The following is a 22,418-nucleotide window of genomic DNA, read 5'->3' as shown; positions in this document are numbered from 1 at the left end:
CTCATCCAAAAATGATGTATTCCTCCCTGTAATATTACCTGGTTGTAGCTCTTTGACAACAAGCCCTTCAGTAACTTTTACATTCTTTCTTCAGTTCCATTTCCTACCCATAATCATGAAATGTCATGAATACCATCTTTTTTCATAACATGAGTACTTAAACCTTTTCTGTTTTTTTTTTTGCTCTGAAACTTTTTGAGTTTTACAGATGCATCACAAGTCACTGTCATACCCTGGGATGAATTCAGAGAGGCATAATGACCTGTGCTAACCAGTCCTTTTCATGTTTCCCCAGTGAGCTATGCCTGAGTGAGTCAGACACCAGTGAACTGCAACAGTAGTATGAAGGCATCGGCCTGCAGTTTGATAGGTGGTCTCACTGTCAAAGCTACATGCAAATGCAGGCTAAGGTTAATGTTAATGGACCACTTTCTGTCCCCGAAAAATATCGCCAGTATCTGAATAGCATGGTAGAATGATTTAGACAATAGCTGTACCACACTATTTGGGGTGTAAAATAGAAAAAGTGTAACCCCTGTTTTGATGGCATGCAGTTCAGTGGAAGGGCCAGGGCTACTAGTACAACTGTGGGTAAGTACTGTGTAGCTGTCCATATGGGTGTGTGTGTGTGTGTGTGTGTGTGTGTGTGTTCATTCATTGGTGCTGAATGAACACACACACACACGCACACACACACACACACACACACACACACACACACACACACACACACACACACACACACAAACAAACACACGCACACACAAAACCTTTCAAAATAAATAAATAGCCAGGACTCCTCTTCTTTTTTGCCGGGGGCAAGCCCCCTGCACCCCACACTCCCCCTGCTAATTATATATACCAGTTCTGAGATTGCACTAGAGTGGAGAAGGAGCAAATTCTGTTATCCTCACTGTACTACAGTCTTGCTCAGAAATAAAAGTCAGCATGTGCAATAAACTGTTTTTCTATCACACAAGATGTTTTTGTTTCATTCAGTAATAAAAACATTCAATAAAATTAATGTATACCGTGTGTGTGTTTGTGTGTGTGTCTGTGTGTCTGTGTGTGTGTGTTGGAAGGGGTGTGTCACCATGTTGCATAGACTGGTAGTTGAACACTAGCGTGGTTAGGTCTAATCATACAGTGTTACAAAACTCATTTCAGAGAAATGATAATGAACTGGTAATGAGATGTTTCTCAGTGTAGCTTTAATATGTTTCTGAATTGCAGATTATTGCTGTTTCTCTGTTGAGCAGTATGGCATTGCCCAGTTATTCCTAGTAGCAATAATCTTTCTGAGTCCTCGGGATCGTCTTATATATATAACCGATATTCACACTCCGCAAATAAAATCATTATACATGACCAATACTCACACCGCGGTGGTGCAGCGGTTAGCATTGTTGCCTCACAGCAAGAGGTTCTCCCGTTCGATTCTCGGCTGGAGCGCCTTCTGTGTGGAGTCTGCATGTCCTCCCTGCGGTCGAGTGATGCTAAAGACATGCAGGAAGGTGCGAGCGTGAATGGGTGTGCCTTCTTTGAAGGTTGGGTGTTGGGCTGGCAACTCAGCACTGTAAAAATCCACTGCCAATCATGAGCAGACCGGAGTTCCGCTGTGGCGACCTCTAACCGGAAAAAAACAAAATACTTTTATTACTCACACCAAATTATTCTTTGTGAAAATAACAATAATACATGCAGTCTTGAGTCTGCCTGTATATTTTCACTATTATCAATCAGCCACAAGTTTGCATATGGAAAGTATATGTTGCTAAGGTCATTTAAGTGCTGTGCTATAAATATGCTAGTGTAATGAACCTCTGGTTGGGATTCATTGACAGCTCGTGTAGTATGCAGTACTGCATAAACAAATTGGTAAATACTCTCATTTTAAACCAGAGAACTGTTCCAGTTATTGTAATTGCAGACATTTAAGAACGGACTGCATGGGCTACTGAAAGTCAGTCAGTGCTGTATTACTAGGTCAGTGAAGTGTTAACTGTTACTGATTTATGATCTGAGCTCCTATAAGAGACATCTAGTCTGTTAAATTGTTTTGTAAACATGTCTCTTTATATACAAGGTCAAAAAATATCCAAAACAGTTACTTATGGGGTAGGACCTTCTTGCAGGGCTGGCCTTTGGCCAACTGGTGCCCTAGGCAAAAGGGCTCCACAGCACCCCCCAACACCAGTCGGTGCCCCCATCCTGGTATACCTACACCATTCAGATTACTGGAAAAGCTTCCCTGCTAGAGTGGAGCCCTAGGCGGCCATTGGCCTATGCCTAAGGCGGGCTATGACTTCTTGTAAATTGTTTGTAAACAATGGATTAAAGCCTTTAACTAATATTATTCTGTATTTCTCATAGTAAATCAAAAGTGCATTTTTATCTATGGTAATGCCCTCCAGTTTGAACAATATTAATACTGGACATACCTCTGTCTGATCCAGATGTATCAATATCCAGTACTTGCTCAGAGGATATGGGTTCTTCAGGTGATTATGCATTGTACTGAAGAACCGAAACCAATTACATTAATGAGAGAGAGAGAGAGCAATGTTTTTTACACCATAGTTGTTTGGAAGCAGTCAGTCTTTTGGATCTGCATTAAGTGTGCATATTTTAGCTAATTTGTTTTTTTTCAGCACCACAGTAGTTGGGCTTATATTTGAATTTAATGTATACCAGTTGTATTGATTACATGCTGTTTGAGGTGCCATCATTATAGTAGGCATAATAATGCATCAGAATATTTTTGTCTGATATTTACCAGCACTGTCATTTAAATGATTATTAGTTCCAAAACAGACAAGATATGTGTTGTGATTCTTTCAGTGTTGTGCTATTCTTTCTCCTAAAGATTGCTAGAAGTAAGGTAAAGAACAGTGCCCTGTCTGAAAATATCATTACAAATACTTTTTCATGAAAAATCAACATGCGGCTGTTCCATTGCCTTTGAATCAGGGAACCCAGTCTAAAAATATTTTATATGCAAACTGTCCCAATATAATTCCATAACATTTTCACGAGAATATAGTAGGGCATATTACAAGCTTATTAGAAATGGGGAGTGCTTCATTCAATTGAGACTTCTTTAGCTGAATTCAGTTTTAGCGATAGTGGAGAATTCCATTTTCTTCACAGTTGCACAACTTTAGAGGTGGTATATTTAACTTTATTATTGTGAGGAGACCCCCCCCCCCCACACATGGGGGTACAGGTGGGCTTGCCACCCTGCAAAAAAAAAATCTTCTGAGGTTTATGATAGTGATTTCCACAAAATATTTGCACGGAAATGGAATTCAAAGAAAGCGGTGTTGATGTATCTACATGAATCCTTAGAAACGTTAGCTGTTATAATAGACTTTTGACAAAAGTAAAATTAGGTTTTGATTAGCAGAGCTAATTTCTGTAAATTATATTCATTTATATAAAATATCTTTATATTTGGACTGAGGGCATGTAGTTAGCTTTTAAAGACTTAATAGATAACAGTTACCTCAGGCAGTGTAATCACTGCATCATGCTCATTGAATCATACAGCATTTTGATGTGACGTTAAATGTTTGTGAGAGTTGTAAATTTATCCAGGATATTGTAGTTTCAATCTTAGTGTGCATATTCACACACACACACACACACACACACACACACACACACACACACACACACACACACACACACCCCAACACACCACTACATATGCAGAGGTTGTGAATACTAAACTCACGCAGGCCTCAGCAGCACTCCAAAAATCAACAGATTCTCAGAACCTTATGCATGTAACATAATATGCCAGCCAGCCACTGATCACAGTAAATCAAACATACAAAGTCACCATGCTGTGGCAGTGGGGAGGGTACATGGCAACAAAATACCGATGACTAAAGTTGAACTAAGTCAGACTCAAAAACTCATAAAGCAGACATTGAAATCTGGCAGTCTCAAAAGTATCCTAGTAAATGATGAGTCAGTTGTGCATAAAGCAGAGACATGCCATTCATGACTTTATAAGGACTTTTGCAAATGCCAAGCCTGCCTGATGCCAACATTAAAGACATCTGAACTAGGTTTTGAAAGGGTTCATTCTGATTATGACATCCTGCTTGTTCAGTGTCATCAGTCCCCTTTTTCTCATGTTCTACATGGGTTGGGGGTGTCATGGCCGTTGTCACCATCTCTCTTTCTGTTCAGTGCCACTCTCCTGCCTTCTTCTACAGTCATGCCTGACTGTGGGAAGCCCTCTGTGAGACAAAACACTATTAGTACTTGAGATTGGGTCCTTGTAGATAGTTTGAAAAGTAAGGTGTACAAGACAGCGGTGCGACCAGTACTACTATATGGTATAGAAACCTGAGGAGTAAAGGCAGAACAGATGAAGAAGCTAAAGGTGATGGAAATGAAGTGCCTGAGAAGGGTGGTAGAATGCACACCATGGGACAGACGATGAAATGAGCACATAAGAGCAGAAACCAGAGTAGCTCCAATTCTAGAAATGATCAAAGGGAACAGCTTAAGGTGACTCAAACACATGTGCAGAAAAGCAGAAGACAACCTGGTGAAGAAGATTTGAGACAGACAGGAAGAAGACGAGAGGAAACAAGGACATCCAGCAAAGAGATGGATGGATTGTGTGAAAAAAGATCTGTGACGGTTGTTCATGAGTGTTGAAGAAGGCAGGAGTGTGGCATTGAACTGAGAGAGATGGCAACAGTTAACATGAAACCCCTACCCTATGCAGAAAATAGGAAAAGGTGGGTTGATGGTGATGTTTGGCAGGTTGATTGTTATTATGTCCAGCTTTCGCTCAACAGAGCTATCCCAGGAAACCCAAGCTGGGCAACTGGACACTGGCTGGCCAGTAGCTTATTGATCCAGGGCTGCTGGGCTTTATGGTGGGCACACATTGGCCAGTTGGGGCACATGCATCCTTCCCAGTGTTAGCTTGGGATCCTGGCATAGGTTGAAGTGGACCAGGTCTTCAACCCACATATCACTGGCAAATACCCATGCCCGACATTAGTCAACACAACCAAAATACCTGGAGCCATATTTTACGCCATTGAGTGGCAAGCCCTGACATGGGTTTTAGTGTGTGAGCCATGTTCTCCTGTCATGAGGATACTTCTCACTACAGTAGATGCCCATAGTGGTTGATTTTTACAGCTGTTCCCCATATAGGGCACCATATAAAGTCTCTGCTGCTGCTCATAAGTCCATTCTTTGGTGAGCTTGAGATGGAAACACTTAGCATGTTTTTCGGAGGTGGGAAGAACACCACAGAGACACAGGGGACAACATGCAAACTCCAGACAGGCAATGGCCGGCAGTCAGGTTGGAACCAGGGAAAACCTTAACTGTTATGCCAGCTGGCCACTTAAATAACTGATCAGCTGAAAAAAACTTGAAAAGGTGGAGTGAGTCCATACTCAGAAATCATAGGGATGTAAAACAGGAACCATTAATGAACCTGTAATTATTGTATGCAATATCATGGCGTCATAATGGAGCTTATACAAAATGAGACATGGTACCTACTTCTATTAGATGTGCAACAGCGCGAGTCCATTTAGGGCAGACATTGCCTTTTGAATCTTATGGCATTCTTTGAGAGGTAACAATGTATTAAAACCATTTTATTTCAATCAATGTACAATCCATGCTTATATAACAATGCTTAAGCAAGAAGACACAGTTCAGGATGGGGGAGGGGGTTACTTGTCAGTTCTGATAGGGGTACCAGTGGTGCATCACAGACCTGTGCGCTGAGGCCACTTCTTTCTGAACTATTCTTCACAAATACAGCAGTAGAAATGGGATACAATTAACATAAGTGCTTCAGTAAAATATGCTGATGTCCTCCTGCACAGTTTACACACCTGATACAGTAGTAATGGTAACACCTTTAATGTCTTTAAATGTAACCCTGTAAGACTTGGCAAAAAGGATGTAACTTATGATTAGAAACTAAATGGCTAAATCATAAAAAAATGACACCATCATTAAAAATCAAAGGAGAATGGTAGACGACAGTTTGAATTTTGAACAGAGAATATCTTCCCAAAGTAAGAAAAGCATATTCTGTAACCCATCCAGTTCTAAAGTGCTTGTCTAATCACTCCATGAAAGTCATTGTACCACTTTATACCTGTCTGATATGCCCCATTATTGTTGTGTTGTGCGGCCTTTGAACACGTCAGCTGAAAGAACTTGAAAAGGTGTTGCTAGTCCCTACTCAAAAATCATAGGGCTATAAAACAGGAATCATTCAGAAGGGCTTTATGAGCCTGTCATTATTATTCTCTTTCTTATAGGTTACTAATAGGTGACCTCTACCTAACCTTTAAGGTGGTACCTAATCTAGTTCTATTTGAAAGTCTGTGTCTTGAAAATATTGCTGGGGGATTCAGACCAGATCAGGGAGCCTAATGCTAAATATAAATACCAGTAAATAACAGCAGTAGGAAAAATGATAGATGCATTACACAACATCTTCCAAGTTTATGGCATACGTTTAAAAAACAGTAACAGGATAAAAAAGGATAGATGCACTTATTAACACTTTTCAAGATTACCAAGATTGTACAGTAAGTTTCACCTTATAGTTAGAAAGTAAATGGCCAAATCATAAATGTGGCCATAAGAAGACGTTAGGCAGTTAACTTCCTTCAAAATAATCTTGACATGTAAGTTGAAAATAGAAAATATCAATGCAAGGTTAACAGAGTAAAGCTTTTTAAATGCCAGTGGGCAATAAGCTTGTCATCCAAACCTGTGCATTTGTCAAGTTTTTAATACTTGTCTTCCTGTGCACTAAATATGTTATTTTATAGCATATAGACATAAGTTACTGCCTTTTGACTTTAATGCACTGGATGAATGAATAAAAAGAGACAAAGATGTCTCACTGGCAAAACAATAGTGTAATTGATGGATTGTTCCTCAGTTGAAAAAGGTGACCTAAACAGGACCACTGGATCTTATATTTTCAGTGTACTTCATTGTTAAAATTTGTTGAAATGGAATGGCAGCCTATAAGAACAAGTCTCTACCTTTTACAAGACTGGTAATAAAGCCAGCATTTTTATTTAGTCAGTTTATGTACTAAATGATCTGAAGTTGCAGACTTCATTCAATCTTCAGCCTGTGGGTTCGAATCTGAGAATTGGATCCAATTTGGCCGTATACTAAAGCCCTAGGATTAGAATTCTGAGCTCCTCCACTACCCATAATGCCATGCTCTCCTCTCATCCCCTCAGATCTCGTTTGCCGCACTTTCGCTAACACCGGGATTATGACTCTGAGCTCCTCAGGTTTTTCTCGTGAGTGAAGAATTGAAAAACTTTTTTTCTAATAATTTCATCTATCTTAGACCTTTCTTTTCTATTTAGCTTAAAAATGTATCTTTGTTCTGAGCTTTTAGACTTTTATAACCTTATAGTTCCCTACCCTTTTTTGGCAGACTTAGCATCTCTTTTCTATTCCTTCCTGATAAAGAAAAAAAAAAATCCTTACTTTTTTTTCTGCAGCTTGGTGTGTGTTATAGAAACTATTTTATTATGGCAGAATCAAAACCATCTGGTTTAAAAAAAAAGTGTCACTTGAGGGAAAAAAATCCCTCTTTCAGTTGCCCACACTCAGTGTGTGGTATGTCTAGGGTCTTTGCATCTAGACTCCTTCTGCACCATCTGTGCTGGCTTCAACCAGCAGGTGTTAACAGACCAGAGGAACAAACTGATCTTATAAGTCCTGTTGCCATCTACTACCTCTTCCTCGTTTCACTTTCTACTTCAGGGGCTCAAACCCTCTCCAAGAAGCATAAAGAGCTCAAGCCGTGACCAGAAAGGCCCCTTAGAACAGGTAAACTACCTCAGAAATTATCAAAAACTTCGGATCCGACTGACTTGGCTCCACTTATGAAAGAGGCTTCCCCTCAGTGCCGGTCTTGTAGTTTTTCATCAGAGCCAGTTGTCTCGAGGCTAAAGTCTCCGATCCTGCAATCTTCCAGGCCAATCTCTAAACCCCATCTGTTGTGTCATCCACCAGGTCTTCCCATAGTTTCTCCAAAGCAGAGATATAGAGGATGTTGATGAAGTTTCTCAAGGCACAAATCCAGCTGGGGATTTTGTCTACTCCATCCCCTTAGGATCTGTGAACTATCAACCTGCCTTTGCTCCAATAGCTCCTTCTTCGATCCAACTCTCGGGTTCGGAGTTATTGGGTCTGAAGATGCCTGGAGTCGAGATGTCGGAGCTGACAAGTACGAGTACCTTGACTCTGACAGTTTCCCTGACTGCCCTGGCTGCCACAGTTTCGGAGCAGAGTGGTTCTTGGAGCCCTAGCTTTGGCGTGAAGTCTGTGGGGTTGATGTCTGCTGGGAAATTTCCGTAGCTGTCTCTTCCCCTCAGGGCTTCGGCACATGACAGCTCTGCTGTGACTCCACACTCGGATCCAGGGGTGGTGCGGATTTGTCGGGCTTCTCCCTTGACAGCTTCAGCTCCTGGGGCATTGCTATCGGTTTCTCGTTCTCCCTTGGCATTTGAAGTGGTAGAGAGGGTTCTCTCTGTGCACAGAAGAACCTCGACTCTCCCTGCTTCGGCACCCAGTCCCTCCTCAGCAGAGATTGTGCCTGAGACATCTGTTCTGTCACCACCTGGATAGCATGCTTAGAAAGACTTCCAGACTGTTTCCATTTTGGAACATAAAAACTTGTAACCAGTAGATAAACACAACGTCCAACGGATGTTCCAAAATACAAAGTCCAGTAGTAAAGGAACAACTGGAATAGCTCAGTTGTAGACTTGACCACACTCGGATAAAACACTTTATTTACCAGTCAGAGTTAAGCTCAAAGATTTCATCAGAACTGACTTTTACACACCCAGTATGCACTTAAATACAAATCAAATACCATTAACTTTTAAAACTATTCATGCTTCCAATTGTCGCAACTTTAGCACAGATATAGTAGTACAACTTTCATTTAGGCCTGGTGGACAATTGGAAGTATGAATAGTTTTAAAAGGTTTGGTGTGTATATGTAATTTTCATATACACTATAAGTGTATTCATGTATATATAATAGTACGCTTAAATATGTTTTTAACATATTTATTTTTTAATTGATTGTTTTAATTGATAAATTAATAGTAATTTTTGATTGGTAGTTAATGATGTTCTGATTTGTATTTAGTGCATACTGGATGTGTAAAAGTCAGTTCTGATGAAGTCATTTGATGAAAGCTCTTAACTCTGTTTTTTGGTAAATAAAGTGTTTTATCTAAGTGTGGTCAAGTCTACAAGTGAGCTATTCCAGTTCCTTTATTATTGGAATTTCCATTTTGGAACATCTCAAGTCTTCTGACACCTCCCTGGAGCATCCCACTGAGGAGGTCCCACATAAGCATCAGTGCAAAAGGAGGCACTTGGATTCCCTATTAGAATCCCTCATGGAGGACATCGATATCGATGAAGGAGAAGGGTCCCTCAGGTCACCACCTGAAGAATTGGTGTTTCTGGAAGCTTTTGGGTTAAGCTCATCTACTTCTTGGGTGTCCCCTCCTGTGGATCCCCTTATTGACCTTGTTTCCCGCATACTGTGGAAGGAGCTGGACACCTTGGACCCCATTCCTAAGTGCCCCAACAAAATCCTGTGTGCCCTTCCAGACAGGTATTCCTGTTGATGCCACTGTGGTTGCAGCAGCCACCAAGAAGGAGCTGGCCCAACAAAGCTTCACTGTTCATCCTCCTAACAGCGAGTCTAGGGCTTTGGACCGATCTCGTAAGCAGGTGTATGCTTCAGTGACTTTCGCATTGCAACCGCTGAATTATATGGCACATGTAGCCAGATTACAGAGGGACTTAGTCAAGGAAATCTCTAGTTCTGCTCCAGGGTCCATCTCTGCTGAGGAACAAAAGACCTTTTCCTCCAGAATGGCCACTACAGTCCATATTCAACACGTCCATGAGGCTAATTTCTCATGCTGCAGAAGCTACCTCAAGGGTGGCCGGGTCAGGCATTGCTATCAGATGCCATGTCTGGATGCGACTGTGTGAGTTCTCGGAACCTTTCAGGGCATCCTTTACTAACACCCCTTTCGATGGATCATCTTTGTTTGGTCCAACTGTCAGAGACATGCTCTCCGAAAGTGAAAAGATTGGACCTTGTCTGTCATCAGAATCCACTTTGCTACCCCACAACGGCCCTTTTCCAGGAACCAGCGTGGAAGTAAAAAGCTGTAGTTTTGAAAATCTCAAGGTCCCTTTCAGGATTCACAGAGAGATTTTTCCTCCAGAGGCAGAGGTGGAAATGGTGCCAGTGGCAGATGCCGTTCTCGGGGCAGAGAGGGTCTGATGAAACATGGGTCTCGAGATACTTCCTCTGACAGGCCCAATCAGCAATCCTAAAGGATTGCCTGACTGTTCTTCTCTGGAGGCAGTTGGGGGATATTTATCTTTACACCCAGCAGCATGGAAAGCCATCAGGTGTTAAATGTCATATCCAGAGGTTATTCTGTACCCTTTTTGCAAAATATCTTCCCAACCAGGAACCTCCCTGATGTTCCACCCAATCAGAGGGAGGCTGCAGCATTAGAGATTTCAAAGCTGTTCACAAAAAGAGTCATCCAAATTGCCCTCCAAGACCAGCTCGGATCAGGCATCTACTCCAGATTCCTTTTAGTGCCCAAAAAGACGGGAGACGTCAGACCCGTTTTGGATCTCACCAACCTCAACAAATCAGTAGCCAAATCAAAGTTTTGAATGGTTACTACTATTCATTCTGCTCTTCCTGCAGAAAGATGAATGGATGGGCTCAGTAGATCTCCAGGTCGTGTACTATCACATCAAGATGAACAGGCACTCCAGGAGGTTTTTCTACTTCTGACTAGGAGCCAGTCATTACCAGTTCAGAGTAGTCCCTTTTGGTCTCACCATATCCCCTGGGGCCAAATGCATGGCAGTAGTGGCAGCTCACTTGAGACTGCAAGGATTCCATCTATTTCCGTACCTGGACGATTGGCTCCTCACTGCTCCCACCAGGGATCAACTCATCCAAGCCAGGGACTATCTCTTTCAGCTAACATCAACCTTCGGCATCTCTAGCAACCTGAAAAATTTGCAACTTCAATCACTCCAACTGATAGACTTCATCGGAGCCCATATGGGCACAACATGTTGCTTAGCTATCCTTTCTTCAGACAGGATCTCTACCTTAAGACTCCATATCAGACAGATTTTGGATATTCCTGCTCCCTTGGCAGGTCTTGTTCTCAGGGCTCTGGGTTCCATGGCTGCCACCATCACTCTTGTTCCAGTAGCACTGCCTCATATGAGAGTGCTTCAGTAGATACTGGTGGTCCAGTGGACTTTACTGTCGTACCCGCTAAGTCACCCGGTCAAGTTATCTTGAGCAGGCCGGGAATCCATTCTCTGGTGGCTCCAATCAGATGTTCTCCAACAAGGTCGACCCTTCAACCCCCCCCCCCCCCCCAGAGGCCACAATGACCATGGACGCTTCCCAATTCAGGTGGGGGGGCATTATCTGGGTCAGACGATCCAAGGCACGTGGTCCCATCTTGAGAGCAGTTTGCATATAAATGTCTTGGAGATGAGAGCGATGTTTCTGGCGTTGTAAACCCTTAATTTCTCTCTTCCTGCCAGGACCATTGCAGTTCAAACAGACAACATGTCAGTTGTTTGGTATATCAACAGACAGGGAGGAATCTTTGTGTCAAGAAACCATGAGGTTGTGGCAGTAGGTGATCTCTTCCAACCACTTTCTAGTGGCAACGCACATTCCAGGGAAGTCAAACATCCTGGCGGACAAGCTCAGAGCCATTCTGATGCCTCACTATTGGTCTGTCAATGCAGTGGCGAATATGATATTCCAGAAATGGGGTCAACCTTGCTGCAATCTTTTCGCCTCAGCTTCCAACATAAAATGCAGTGAGTTCTTCACCCTGAGCCCTCCTCAGGAACAGTCACCAAGAGGCGCTCTAGTCCATGCTTGGTCCCTTGGTCTGCTTTATCCCCCTCTTTCTCTCATCCCCAGGTTTCTGCACAAAGCTCAGAGGTTGAAGTGCAAAGTAATCCTCATTGCTCCCTTTTGGCCTTGGCAAGTTTGGTTTCTCTCCTTTTGGTCTCATCTGGTTTGTCGGCTGTGGACTCTGAATCCCATTCCAGATCTTCTGTCCCATCCATCAGGACAGACCCACCCAGATCTCATGAGCATGAAACTGACTGCTTGGTTGCACCGATTTCAGTGATGGCTAGTACTCCCGGGCTTTCATCCCTAGTGAAAAAGACCTTGATTGCAGCACATAAACCTTCTACCAGGAAAATGTGTAATAGCAAATGGAAAAGGTTTTCAATTTGAGCCCATCAACACCATTTAGACCCTTTTACGGTGCCTATTCCTGCCATTCTGGACTTCTTAGCCTCTATTTTCCATAATGCAGCTAGTTTCTCTACTGTGAAGGTTCAGTTGGCAGCCATTTACAACTTTCACATAGGGGAAAACACATCTTCTTTGGCCCCTTCTAAGTTGTGCAGGGCTTTTCTGAATGGTACTTTTCTGCTTCACCCGCCAATCAAAAATCTCACTCCCCCTTGGGCTCCCCATGGTTTTGCAAGTTTGGTTGCACCTCCCTTTGAGCCTTCAGCAAAGGTTGAATTGAAGTACTTAGTTTGGAAAACCACCTTCTTAGTGGCCATCACCTCAGCTAAGAGGGTGTGTGAACTTCAAACCTTATCATCCAAGCCACCGTATTTGATCTTTCACAAAGACAGAGTTACTCTGCATACTGATCGTTCTTTCTTGCCCAAGGGTGCTTCTGAAGCTAACATTAATCAAGTCATTAGTCTTCCATTTTTCTCCCCAGCTTTCAAAACAAGGGAGCTTATAAACTTCATATGCTGGATGTACATAGGCAGTTATGTTTTTATTTAGACAGAACAAAACATTTTAGAAAGTCTGATTAGCTATTCACATCGTTTTCAAAGACTAATTTGGGTAAACCAGTCTCCAAGGTCACATTGGCCAACTGGATCACCAACTGTATTTCTCTTGTATATTCTTCCAAAGGACCTTCCTTACCTTTTCAAATTAAGGTCCATTCTACTAGGTCTGTGTCCACGTCCTTGGCCTTTTGGTCTAAAGTTCCTATTGATGATATCTATGCAGCTGCCACTCGGGCAATCTCTTATACCTTTCTATATCATTACAAATTGGACATTATTTCCAGAAACAGATCATCTTTTGGTTTTGCGGTGCTCCAGAATATCCTTCCGTGAGGGCCTCCCAAGATTGCTGTGACTGGGGCTCTGTCCCACAGGTTGAAGATTGAATGAAGTCAACAACTTCAGATAATGAAGTTAGTACTCACCGTAATGTTTCAGCTGTGTTGCTGACTTCATTCATATTCTACCTTCTGTCCCATCCCCCTTCCAAATGAATTAGGACCTGGCAGATAAACTAAATATGAGGGGATGAGGGGAGAGCATGGCATTATGTGTAGGGGAGGAGCTTAGAGTTTGGCTCCTAGAGCTTTAATATATGGACGAGTCGGATTCAATTCTCAGATCCAAGCCCACAGGTTGAAGATGAATGAAATCAACAACTCAGATGGAACATTATGGTGAGCACATAACTTCTTTTTTCATATGTGCAAAAAAAAAAAACTTGTAAGCATATTCCAGGAGCAACATCAGTTCCTGTTTCTCTCTTCGTTTTAAAGAGTCATGGGCACATCCCTGCCACTTATCCTGTTCTAGTTTACTGCAAACACAGCCATATGTCTTCATCATGCGGTCACTGTTTCCCACATCTAGGAAAGCTCTGAGGTCAGGTAAAAGATTATAAGACCCAGATTTACTTTTAGATTACTGTCTCTGCTCAGTGTTATTACGTACAAGCAGAGGAGTACCAAGGCCATTTGGAGCCTGGCTACTCATTGCCCCTTCCCCCACCTGAAGAGCAAATAAAAAAAAAATTTGAATGGGAGTAAAATTACCTTGATAACAAATGATGTTCTTCGTGTTTCACTGTTGAAGTCATCACACTTGGCTTATCTGCCTGCAGATAGGCCTCAGGCAACCCGAATACCAGAGACTTGGTCTTTCTGCGTCGGTTGCTGTCACTTTAGGACTGAAGTCAGGTTGTCAGGGGTATAAAAACAGGCAGCCGACACCATTACATCAGTCTTTCTTGCCGAGGAGCCCAAAGCAGAAGCAGCTCGCACGAGTGCCGGTCGGCCATTACCCAAGTTTTCGTTTCCGAATTGAATCATCCTGAAGTCTTCTAAAGCTAAGTACTGTGTTGGGGATCCTTTTTTCTTGCTCTAACCGATGTCAGAAAAAATTAACAAATGTCTCGCCTGTGGAAAGCAAATACCACACTGAGATTTCTATTCTTACTGCATCACCTGTTTAGGCCCAGACCACGACATACCTCGCTGCCGGTTTTGTGCTTTGTTCAATGCTTGAGCTATTCGTCGTCGGGCCCTTATTGTAGCTAAATACTTTTGTTCTCAATCTCCATATTCCAAAATGGCTTCAGTAAGCCATCCGTCTACTGATCTTCTGAAAAAACATAGGGATAAAGACAGAGACAGACCGCACAGGTCCAAACTTGCCGACGACACTTCCGTTAAGGTAGTCGCCAGTTCGCCGGTACACAGTGAGGTGTTTTTGCAGCCCCTGATGCCCGCTTTGATGGATTCGCAGGCCACTACCGAGACCCGTTCAGAATCTGGTATGCCGTGAGACTCTTGTTTGACTACGGAACCTATGGATGTCTCTACCCTGGATGGGTCCAGAGCCGCTGTGCAGGCACCGGCTTCCGAGGAAGTTCTTTGCATTACTGATATTCGACACAAACCGACGACTTCTTTTGTGTTTTCAGTTCTTTCAAAAAGTACAGAGTTTCTAAGGCCAAGCGTACGAGCTACGTTTAAAAAACCGACAACCCAAACTCAAGCACCTGCTTCCTTGCCACAATCTCAAATGCTTAAAAATGGCAGAAGACCTGATCATGCTGATTAGGGGAAGCCAGCCTTCCCCTGCTAAGAGAAAGAGACCTGTCCCCAGCAGCTTTAACTGACCAAGAGTTCGACGACTCTGAGGTTTCTGAATACAAAGACATGCCTTTATCTGCTTATGAGTATTCAGATGCAGAGGAATCCATGCCTTATGCTTACCCTCCAGAGGTTTTTTCTTCTGGTGAAACCCTACATACTTTGAGAGAGCATTTCAACTGGGAATGCCAGGATTATCCTCAGTCCAAAAAGAGACTCAGGGAATTTTTAGATTTACCACAGCACAGACCCTTAGCTATCACTCCTGTTTTGGATATTGTGGATGATGTCTTTTATGGAATCCAGTCTAACTCCTGATACTTTACCCCCTGCTCCAAGGAAACCAGACAGGTACTACAGTGTCCCTGACTCTCACAAATTTCTTTTCAAAAATCCTACTGCTGACCCAGAGGTCATCTCTCAAGGGCCTAAAGGCACAAAAGCAACTACAGCTAAGAATCCCACCCCTTCGGACAGGGGTTCCCAAGCTTTAGACAGATGGGGTAAAAAAGTATACACCTCTGCAACTCTTCGCCATTAGGGCATTGAATTGCCAGTTCCACATGCTGAAATACCAGCAACATACTATGGAACTTATTAAGCAAAAATGATCTACCTTTCCTGACTGTGCAGAAAATAAAGAATTACAGTAGCTTATGCATTCTGCAAGCCAAGTCAGCAAGCATACCCTGCAATGTGGGTTTGATGCCCTAGAAGCATCTTGCAGGGCAGCAGTCACAGGTTCTGTACTTAGAAGGCATGCTTGGCTTAACGAGTAGACCTTGCCAGACCATGTCAAATCAAAAGAAATTATCTTAACTTGCAACATTTACTGTATATACTGTTGATAATCAATATCTTGTTATTGTATTAAAGCCAGCAACCTGTAATGTTGTTTACTATTGCTGCAACTTTGTATCTCTGTTTTCCATACAAACGACTAAAAACACAAGATACCACGAACTGTTGAAAACACAAAAAGCGAAGGAGCGAACACCAAAAACTACTTTAACTACTTGAACAAATTTATTGTAAGCGCTTTCGGAAAACCAAATAGCTTTCCTTCTTCAGACAAACTTCATTTAAAAATCAAACCTATATATACTTTCCCTAATAACATAATAATCAACTTGATTGCAATTACATATTTAAAGCAACATAACATCTATAAAAATCTTTTCCTACAAAAATAAACTTTAAATAACCATGCATTAACCATTATATAAATATAAAAATGTATTTCCTGGGCTTAATGAGCACACATCTATTCGTTGTGTGTTAAAATATATTGCACTAAGAAGATAGTAACATGAAAAATTATCTATTTTATTTAAGTAGGGCTGTTATGGTTGTGTTGTAAAAGTAAATATAACATTTTTATTATTATTCTTATTTTTATATCTATTTTAATGTCTGAAGAAGGAAAGCTATTTGGTTTTCCGAAAGCGCTTACAATAAATTTGTTCAAGTAGTTAAAGTAGTTTTTGGTGTTTGCTCCTTCGCTTTTTGTGTTTTGTATCTCTGTTTGTCATGTACATGATGTGGAGCTTTTCTCCCTGGGCATCCGCTGAAAAAGGACCTGCGATCAGTTGGAATTTCCTGGTAAACAAATGTAAATAAATAAATAAAATCAATAAATAAATAAAATTACCGGACGCTCCTTTGAACAAGGACAATCTGTTTGGCACCAAAGCAGAAGAGGTTTTAAAAAAGATCGAAGAAAAGGCTAAGTCTATGCAGACAGTCAAAGATTTTTTGCAAGTGCAGCCTCCAAGATTCAGTAGGCATTTCCCCTTGAAACATTGGTCCTTTCCAGCCCCCTCAAGGCCATCTCAAACTAGACCCAGGGGAAACAGACCCCCCCCCCCCAGATTACAGTCTCAGGGTATGCAGAGATCTAAGCAATGGAGTACCTTCACTTCTAAAACAGGGAGTGCTAAGCTGCCCCCTTATGGAAAGAATTCACAATGACTTCTCAACTCCACTCCTCACCTCTGCCCAATTGCTCGTACCCCTAGGAGGAAAACTTGCCCACCATGCAAAAAACTGGACCTCCATCACCAACGATCAATGGGTCCTCAACATAGTATCCCAGGGGTACAAATTTTATTTCCACATGCTGCCAACCCCAAAAGGGTTTCCAGACCTTCCTCCAAACCAGTGGGCAGAGGCACAAAACCAAGTTCAAACCCTGCTCTCCATAAGGGCAATTCAGCTTGTTCCTGCAGAACAGATAGGCCAAGGGTTTTATTCCACACTTTTCCTGTTACCCAGAAAAGAGGGCACCTGGCACCCAATCTTAGATATATCCATTCTAAACACCTTCCTGGTGGTACCAAAATTCAAAATGTTCACCGTTCAGCAGCTACTCCCTATGCTGTCCAAAGATGCCTGGTTAGCCACCCTAGACCTAAAGGAAGCCTATCTGCACACCCCTATCAGGGACTCATGCAGGAAATATCTACGCTTTAGGGCAGGATCTATGCATTATCAGTTCTCTGCACTTCCCTTTGGCTTATCCACTGCTCCCAGAGTCTTCACAAAATGCCTGGCTCCAGCCATTGCCTATTGCAGACAGAGAAAGATTCAAATATACCCTTACTTGGACGATTGCCTGATTCATGCAGACAGTCAGGAAAAGCTGTTGCAGCACCTGACATTTGTAAAGGACCTTTTAATCTCCCTGGGGTACACTATCAACGAAAATAAATCAAAACTAGTCCCCAGTCAAAAGATTGTATTCCTGGGAGCAAGCTTGGACACAACATCTGAGATGGCATTCCTTACTCCAGAAAAACAAACCTATCTAACAGGCTACTTCGCTCAAATGACCACCAGAACCCAGCTATCTGCAAGGAAAATCCCGCAGGCTCTAGGGTTCAAAGCCTCTTGCATTCTACTAATTCCATATGCCAGACTGCATATGAGGAAACTTCAGTAGTACTTAAAAAGTCTTTGGTGCCAACATTCTCAGGACCTGGAAACCATCATACCTATCATGCCTTGTCTAAGGACAGAGTTTCTTTGGTGGGCAGCAGCATGCAACCACAACAAGGGACTTCCCTTTACACAATCCCACGCCACCCATACCCTAACCACAGATGCATCAGACTATGCGTGGGGGGCACATCTGGACGACAGGTGCATTCAGGGCCACTGGAGCCCAAGCCAAATTCATCTGCACATCAATCAAAAAGAGATGCTAGCTGTTCAGCATGCTCTGACAACTTTTAGATCCTTACTCTCACCAGGACCCCTTCTAATAAAAAACGACAACACCACAGTGATGTGGTACATCAACAAGCAGGGGGGAGCCCACTCTTACCCACTCTGCAGGCTAGCCATGACCCTGTGGAATATGGCTTTGGCTATGCATATTCACCTGCAAGCTGAATTCCTGCCAGGCAAACAAAACTCTCTGGCAGACGAGTTAAGCAGAAATCGCCTAGACCGACATGAGTGGCAATTAGACCTCAACACCTTCAGCCTTCTAACCCAGAAATGGGGGACCCCGATGGTGGCCCTATTTGCCTCCCCCTACAATCACTGGCTCAGCAAATTCTGCACTCAGACACCTCACAGCAAGGCCTGGAAAGTGGATGCCCTATCCTTCCAGTGGGTAAACCTCTCAATTTATGCATTTCCCCCTCTGCCTCTTCTTACAAGAGTATTGCTCAAGATAAGACAGGAAAGACGAAGGGCAATCCTGATTGCCCCAGATTGGCCATGCCAACACTGGTACCCACTACTGTGCAGTCTGTTACCGCTGCCACCATGGCACCTACCCCAGATCCCAACCCTCCTCACTCAGCAGGAGGGACAGATCTTGCATCTGCAACTGCAAACCCTGAACCTTGCAGCCTGGCCTATTCCTTGAATTCTCCTCCAGTGGCCAGCCTAAGCAAGCAGGTGCTGGACATCATTCTTGAAGCCAGAAGACCCAGTACAAGGAAATTCTATGCTGATAAGTGGAAAAGGTATTGTTCCTGGATTTACTGTAAAGGAGTGGACACAGCACTACCCTCCTTACCTCTAATCCTGGATTACCTAGCAGACCTACTCCACAGAGGCCTCTCCTCTTCCATTAAGATCCATGCCTCTGCTATCTCTGCTCATTACAGCACTGAGCCACCTCTCTTCTCTCACCCTCTCATCAAACAGTTCTTGAGAGGGGCTAACAACTTAAGGCCACCAAGGAGAGCCCCCATCCCTGCTTGGGACCTTAACTTTGTGCTGGAAAAGCTCATGCTACCCCCCAATTGAGCCTGCAGCATCAGCAGAGTTAAAATTCCTCTTTTGGAAAACAGCCTTGCTTCTGGCCATCACTTCATCTAGAAGAGTGTCTGAGCTACAAGCACTTATGGCTTTGGAACCCTTCATTATTTTTTCATGCTGACAGGGTCTCCTTCAGAACTAACCCTACTTTTTTGCCTAAAGAGGTGTCCAGTGTGGCTCTCAACCAATCTATCCATTTGCCAACTTTTTTCCCTAATCCTCAAAATAAAAGGGAAAGGATCCTGCACTCTTTAGACATGCACAGACAGCTCAGATTCTACCTTGATAAGACTAAACCCTTCAGGAAATCTGACCAGTTACTAGTCAGCTTTGCACTAGGGGCAGAGGGCAAGGCCATATCAAAACAAACCATCTCCAAATGGATAGCGCAGTGTATCCATTTCTGTTACAAACACCAAGGAAACCACCTCCTCTGGGGGTCAGAACGCATTCCACTAGGGTAGCTTCAATCTCTACAGCATTCCTCAGGGGAGTGCCTACCAGGGACATTGTGGAAGCTGCTACTTGGAGTTCTGTTTACACCTTCACCAAGCATTACCGACTACCTATCTTTTCCAAATCCAGGGCGAGTTTTGCAACAGCAGTCCTGCAGGGCATACTAGCCAACCCCAACTCTTCTTGACTGCCTCCACCCATTTTTCAGCTTTGGGAATCAACCCAAGTGTAATGACTGCAACAGTGAAACACGAAGAACATAGTACAGTTGTGTACACTTACCATAAATGTAGATGTTGGAGTGTATTCACTGTTGCAGTCCTGGTTTCCCACCCTCCAGCCCTCTTGTCTCTCTCTCTCCTTCTCTATCTCTCTTACTCACCCCTTACAGGGCTATTGGTATTTACTTTTTACTGGTGGTGTTTTTTCCACCATAACTTAGCTCCCTATTTGGCGGGCTCCTGACATTTGGGGCAAGAAAAACTGATGTAATGGCATTGGCTGCCTGTTTTTATACCCCTGACAACCTCAAGTCAGTCCTGAAGTGTCAGCAACTGAAGCAAAAATACTAAGTCTCTGGTATTCGGGCCGACTGAGGGCTACCTGCAGGCAGATAACCCAAGTGTGATGACTGCAACAGTGAATACACTCGAACATCTACATTTATGGTAAGTGTACACAACTGTACTTTCTGAAATCACACAGATAAGATCCACCACAATATGTGCAAGTACTGTTGAAGAAGTCATCAGGGGAAAGACAACAGTTCAAATTGCATCCTGGAAGGAACTAGTGCAGATGGAAAATAACTACGTACATTATATCAAAGCAAATTACAATGATCTTGCAACCAAACCACTTTCAGAAAATGCTTAATGAAGTAGCATTCATTCATTCTGTTTATAATAATAGATAAAACAGCTTTGACAATTTAGGAACTAATCTCCCCCTCCATAAGGCAGCTCAGCATTCATTGAAAGCCCATCAACTAATGAATAAAAACAGCCTTGATGAATTAAGAATGCATATCTCTCTCACCACATTAAATAGTGCAGCATTCATTGGAAGTCCACATTTCTCCCCCATTAAACAGTGTAGCATTCAATGAAAGTTCAATCATTAAAAATGTTGATCAACTAATAAAAGCTAAAAACAGCCTTGATGAGTTAAGAACTCATACCCCTCATAAAAACAGTGTAGCATTCATTGAAAGCCCAATCAGTAGAAATAGTCAAGTAATAATAGATAAAAACAGCTTTAGTGAATTAAGAACTCATATCCACATATCCACCCCCCTCCAAAAAAAAATCCCTATCTGCCCTATATAGAAACAGCAATAGCCACTATTGCTAGAAATGGCAGGAGGGTAACCCACAATTTTTTCTCTGTGCCATTCCTTACAAATCAGTTACCACTTTTCATCAGAATCAGGGACAGTCAGAATCTACATTAAATTGTAAAATGAAACTCAGAGTTTGAGGGTAATTTTAATAAAACGAAAAATGTTCAAAAGAGATTAATGTTCAACCCATGCAAAAACTGAGCAAAATACCAGAGGTAAAAGGAGACTGTACCAGTGCACAGATTTGAACAATAGATAATCTGAAGATATAGGGCTCAGATCCTTCTATGTTGCTCAAATTATAATTAAAGGCGTGGCATGTAGGTCTAATGAGGTCCTCATATCACTGTAGTTTGCCGTCGTCAGCCCCACCATAGTGTATAATGCCCCCTTTGGTATATACTTGACCAGACATATGCAGCAACTGGAATGCCCACAGAGATTCCTTATAAAACGAATACAAGGAGTAAACCCAATATCCTGTGCTGATTGCCTCAAAGCCCTGTCTCTTTACTCAGTATCATACAGACTTCTGAGAGGTGATCTTTGCCTGGCACACAGGGTAGCCCTGAATCCTGTTTTGATTACCCTTTTGCACATCTGCAAAACAAATAGCATCAGAACTTCTAGTTTAAAAGACCTAAGTTTTGCTTGTGACATAAATAGGACATGTTGGAGAGACAGATATGTTTGTCAGAAAATTCCCTTTCTCTGGAACAGGCACCCCATCCATGTGAAGCAGTGTTCCTCCCTGTCCCTTTTTAAGCACAACTTGGACCAATGAATAATTGGAAATGTATCCCCTGGTCTGGCTTCTATGTCCCTGATGGATAGAGGAAGTCAGTTAATCACCACCTATATAAATCAAATTTGTGGGTCACATTTGGGTTCCACGGCTAGACTTATAAGGACCCTCGTGGTTGTTAGACTAGTATACACTTATGAACCTAAGAACCTAAATCCAGAAGTAATAATCAGACAGTGACAATTCAGGGACACTTAAAATATTGCTATTGTTATCTTGAGTCATTAATAGAATAACAGCATGGATTAATATACATTTTCTGAAATAAAAAAGCCTATTATAATTCCTTATTAGTCAAGTGCAATTCACCACCTGTTTCTCCAAGAATAATTTTGTGTGTAAAGCCAAACTGCATTTATGTATTACATTATAATTTGACACACATCCACCAGTCTACCACTAGTCCTGTCCACCACACAATTGGTTCATAGGTTCATAGGTAGGTACTAGGCTATTTGCC

At 42.5% G+C, this 22,418-nt stretch overlaps 1 protein-coding gene across 1 annotated transcript in view; it reads left to right on the top strand.

Annotated features, from left to right (window-relative positions):
* CPE (carboxypeptidase E) overlaps positions 1-22,418 on the top strand; it is a 971,990-nt gene that overhangs the window by 209,691 nt on the left and 739,881 nt on the right. The window lies entirely within an intron of this gene.

The sequence above is a fragment of the Protopterus annectens genome, chromosome 2.part1, assembly GCF_019279795.1.
Source record: "Protopterus annectens isolate FY-2018-M chromosome 2.part1, PAN1.0, whole genome shotgun sequence".
NCBI classification, from domain to species: domain Eukaryota; kingdom Metazoa; phylum Chordata; order Ceratodontiformes; family Protopteridae; genus Protopterus; species Protopterus annectens.
Note: the sequence above shows the minus strand (reverse complement) of the source record. Positions and strands in the feature narration are given on the sequence as shown.